Source organism: Culex pipiens, chromosome 1 (assembly GCF_016801865.2).
Source record: "Culex pipiens pallens isolate TS chromosome 1, TS_CPP_V2, whole genome shotgun sequence".
NCBI lineage: Eukaryota > Metazoa > Arthropoda > Insecta > Diptera > Culicidae > Culex > Culex pipiens.
The window spans coordinates 74,450,280-74,455,510 of NC_068937.1; positions in this window are offsets into that span (position 1 = coordinate 74,450,280).

The following is a 5,231-nucleotide window of genomic DNA, read 5'->3' on the forward strand; positions in this document are numbered from 1 at the left end:
TGAGAAAATTCTCTTTATTTTGCTTCTTCGGACTTTGTCGATACGACCTTTAGTTGCTGAGATATTGCAATGCAAAGGTTTAAAAGCAGGAAAATTGATGTTTTCTAAGTCTCACTCAAACAGCCCACCATTTTTCAATGTCCAATCAATTTTACATCAAAAAATTAAGTTAAACAATTTTTGCGACCAAAATTTCGATTTTTTGAAAAAATCAGTATTGATTAAAAAATTCATAACTCGGTCAATGATTTTTTGCACAACCTGGAAATTTCTGAAAAGTTGGTCCTCTAAAACATATCAAAAAATAAAAAAAAATAAAAATAGTGTTTTTTTGCAAATCAAGTTTTAGTGATAAAAAGTTAAATAAAAAATCACCATTTTTTTTTACCGTGTATCATTTTTTTCCAGTGTAGTCCGTATCCATACCTACAACTTTGCCCAAGACACCAAATCGATCAAAAAATTCCTTCAAAAGATACAGATTTTTAAATTTTCATACATCATTTTTGTATGGACAGCTGCCAAATTTGTATGGAAAATTATATGGACAAACTAATGATGCAAAATGGCTTCTTTGGGCATACCGAAGACACCAAAAAAGTTTCAGCCGGATTAAAAAATACAAAAATTAAAATTAAAGAAAAAAGACCGATTCCGTAGAGAATTGCTCATTTAGAAAATTTAGAATATTTAGAAAATTGTTGTGCTGAAAATGCGTTTAAATCTGAAGATATTTATGATTTTTGTTTATATAACGCTGAAAACATGTAACATAGAACAACGAACACTTATCTATCAAGCTTAGTATGGTTCCATACTGTTTGTATGAATAATTCCGGTTTACAGTATTCGCGCAAGTGTGAACTGAAATGTGAGTGATGTGATTAATTCAAATTTTTAAAATATTTTAAATAAAGATTAGGTGTCGGAGTTGGAGTCGGAGCCGGAGTCAACAATTTGTGGAAAGCTGGAGTCGGAGTCGGCTAGAGTTGGAAGGCCGGAGTCGGAGTCGGAGCCGGAGTCATCAATTTGTGGAAAGTTGGAGCCGGAGTCGGAGTTTGAGTCGGCTTAACTCAGAAAGCCGGAGTCGGAGTCGGAGTCGCTTGAAATATGACCCGACTCCGCAGCCCTGATTATGATACTTCTAAATAATATAGTAAGCAAACAATTGTAGAAAAGAGGATTTCATTTAATTGTGTACATTTCGAATTATTATGCAATCATAAAAAACCTAACGTGACGTCACAGTCTCGAAACCCCTCTCCCCTCTGTGGGATATATACGGGTCATTCCTCCTGAAGCGGAACACCATTTGAAAATTACCATCTCCGATTCTGCTCAAATTTGGCAGAGCTGTTGAGACTATCAAAACATGCAAAAATCCCGAATTTCATCCAAATCGGACCACCCCCTCCATTTTTGTACCCTCCCAAAAAATCGACTTTTTGGCGATTTTTGAGCGAAACCCCTATCGCCAAACGACGATAACTCAGGAACCACAAATCTTAGAGGGTCGGTCTTAGACTCAATTTTGAAGGAAATTGGACGTAGAATCCGTTTCCGCGATCAAAATTTAGATTAAAATATGTTTTCTACCTGTATTGCGCAATTGAAAACTTTAAATGGCCGTATCTCAAAACAGCCCTATTTATTTTTTAAATTTGACCTCACCATCGTATTCCCCGTCCGATTTTACATAAGAATCACTTATCGACAGAAAGGAATATTTTTCGTTCCAGAGATATCGAATTTTAAAGTTTTAAGTATTTGAAATTACCTATAATATCTACACTCGCCGCATCTGCTTGAAGCACTCAGTCGTGCTGATCAATAATAACTACCTGGTATTCTGTAAGATGAATTATTTTTTCAATTTTATACGATTTTGAGATAATCAATACCTTGAACAATCTATTTTTTGTTTAAGGAATATTTATTGGGTAATTTTTAATGCACTATTTTTCCTGATCTCAGTGTCATTGAACCATATTAAGTAAAATTTGAACTTTTAATATTTATTTGCAATACAATTTTCGAAAATTCATCATTATTCTATTATTTTCATATTTTTCCTAATTCCTCATTTCTTCCCACTTTATCAAATTATTTCTTTTATTTCTTCTTTTATTTGAAACGAGAACAAATGTAGAGCTGGCTGTAGTAGATGAAATAATTCTCATGGGTTCTAGAGCTTTTGCCATGTGCGGTAGCAAAATAGTGCCATTCAGCAAAAACCCCAAATTCTGCCTTAGGGTTTGAAAGATTGATCATATTAAACCGATTTTTATAATGTGTTTCATCAGAATAATTGATGATTTCTCAATTATGGTACATTTAATTTCAAAAGCAATACCATATACTTCTGATACATGTGGATAGCAGCTGTATCGTCTTCCAAGATTTCGAAATGATTGACAAACAAAAAAAAGATTATTGTTCGGACGGTGCCCGGGCAGAAAGTTGCATCTTGGAAAAATCTACCCATGTTCGTAAAAACACGAACAAGTCAAGTTCACCCCAGGGTATGGTTAAGAGATAACCGAACATGGCCACGAACATAAATTGTTCGAGGCGTATCTGCGAAAAATCTTGTTGAGTTTATTTGACCAACAATGCCACATCAAGTTGAGTTTATAGTAGCAAACAACTGAAATCTTCCAAAAATCATATCAAGTTCATAAAGTAGATTTTGATCCCAAAAATAATTTTATTGATTTTTAATGCACCCCGCCACAATTCAGACCCCCCCCCCCCTTCTTCCTCTTCACAAATATGAGTAATATTGCAGGAATATACGCACTTACATCAAAACAAGATTTTTCAAAGTTGAATAATTATTTTACTTTAAAAACTCATTAAAAAATTGTGGAGAAAGCGTTGAATTGCCAAAATGTCACAATAATTTTCCAAATTACGAAAAATCCAAAGTCTCTATTTCCATTTTTTTTAATTAAAAATAAATGTTTATGAAAATATTCCTAAAATTGCATAAGTCCAAAAATCCACAAAAAATTTCAAAAAGCCTGGTAATGTTTCTTATCAAAATAATTTTTCAAAATGTTGAAAAATATTCAACTGGCTGAGAGCAAAAATTTCGCAAAGTCCTGAAAATCTAATAAATTCTACCAAAAATCTTGTCGTGATACGGATCCCGTAAATTTTCTAAGTGCCGGAACGATTTTTGTAATTATTAAAAACCGACTCTCGAATTTCAAAATTTCAATGAAGACGTTTTGTTAGGGACATTATTTTAGGAACAAACTGATGTTTTTGTAAAAATCGGACGAAAATTTCCTGTAATTTCGACGATTTTTCCGAAATTTTGGTTCAAAGCAAAAACAAACATCAAAATAATTTGTCATGTTTCCAAACTCCCAAAAATTTTCTAAGTCCCAATTTTTTTTTTGGTTTCCCCATTATTTTTCGTTCCAGAGATATCGAATTTTAAAGTTTTAAGTATTTGAAATTACCTATAATATCTACACTCGCCGCATCTGCTTGAAGCACTCAGTCGTGCTGATCAATAATAACTACCTGGTATTCTGTAAGATGAATTATTTTTTCAATTTTATACGATTTTGAGATAATCAATACCTTGAACAATCTATTTTTTGTTTAAGGAATATTTATTGGGTAATTTTTAATGCACTATTTTTCCTGATCTCAGTGTCATTGAACCATATTAAGTAAAATTTGAACTTTTAATATTTATTTGCAATACAATTTTCGAAAATTCATCATTATTCTATTATTTTCATATTTTTCCTAATTCCTCATTTCTTCCCACTTTATCAAATTATTTCTTTTATTTCTTCTTTTATTTGAAACGAGAACAAATGTAGAGCTGGCTGTAGTAGATGAAATAATTCTCATGGGTTCTAGAGCTTTTGCCATGTGCGGTAGCAAAATAGTGCCATTCAGCAAAAACCCCAAATTCTGCCTTAGGGTTTGAAAGATTGATCATATTAAACCGATTTTTATAATGTGTTTCATCAGAATAATTGATGATTTCTCAATTATGGTACATTTAATTTCAAAAGCAATACCATATACTTCTGATACATGTGGATAGCAGCTGTATCGTCTTCCAAGATTTCGAAATGATTGACAAACAAAAAAAAGATTATTGTTCGGACGGTGCCCGGGCAGAAAGTTGCATCTTGGAAAAATCTACCCATGTTCGTAAAAACACGAACAAGTCAAGTTCACCCCAGGGTATGGTTAAGAGATAACCGAACATGGCCACGAACATAAATTGTTCGAGGCGTATCTGCGAAAAATCTTGTTGAGTTTATTTGACCAACAATGCCACATCAAGTTGAGTTTATAGTAGCAAACAACTGAAATCTTCCAAAAATCATATCAAGTTCATAAAGTAGATTTTGATCCCAAAAATAATTTTATTGATTTTTAATGCACCCCGCCACAATTCAGACCCCCCCCCCCTTCTTCCTCTTCACAAATATGAGTAATATTGCAGGAATATACGCACTTACATCAAAACAAGATTTTTCAAAGTTGAATAATTATTTTACTTTAAAAACTCATTAAAAAATTGTGGAGAAAGCGTTGAATTGCCAAAATGTCACAATAATTTTCCAAATTACGAAAAATCCAAAGTCTCTATTTCCATTTTTTTTAATTAAAAATAAATGTTTATGAAAATATTCCTAAAATTGCATAAGTCCAAAAATCCACAAAAAATTTCAAAAAGCCTGGTAATGTTTCTTATCAAAATAATTTTTCAAAATGTTGAAAAATATTCAACTGGCTGAGAGCAAAAATTTCGCAAAGTCCTGAAAATCTAATAAATTCTACCAAAAATCTTGTCGTGATACGGATCCCGTAAATTTTCTAAGTGCCGGAACGATTTTTGTAATTATTAAAAACCGACTCTCGAATTTCAAAATTTCAATGAAGACGTTTTGTTAGGGACATTATTTTAGGAACAAACTGATGTTTTTGTAAAAATCGGACGAAAATTTCCTGTAATTTCGACGATTTTTCCGAAATTTTGGTTCAAAGCAAAAACAAACATCAAAATAATTTGTCATGTTTCCAAACTCCCAAAAAATTTCTAAGTCCCAAATTTTTTTTTGGTTTCCCCATCTCGAAAAATTTCTAAGTGTTTAAAATATTTTACTGGCCGATGGCCATAATTTTGCTAAGTCCAAAAAATCAAATAAATTCTACCAAAAATCTTGTCGTGATAAAAACGAAACTATTGGCAC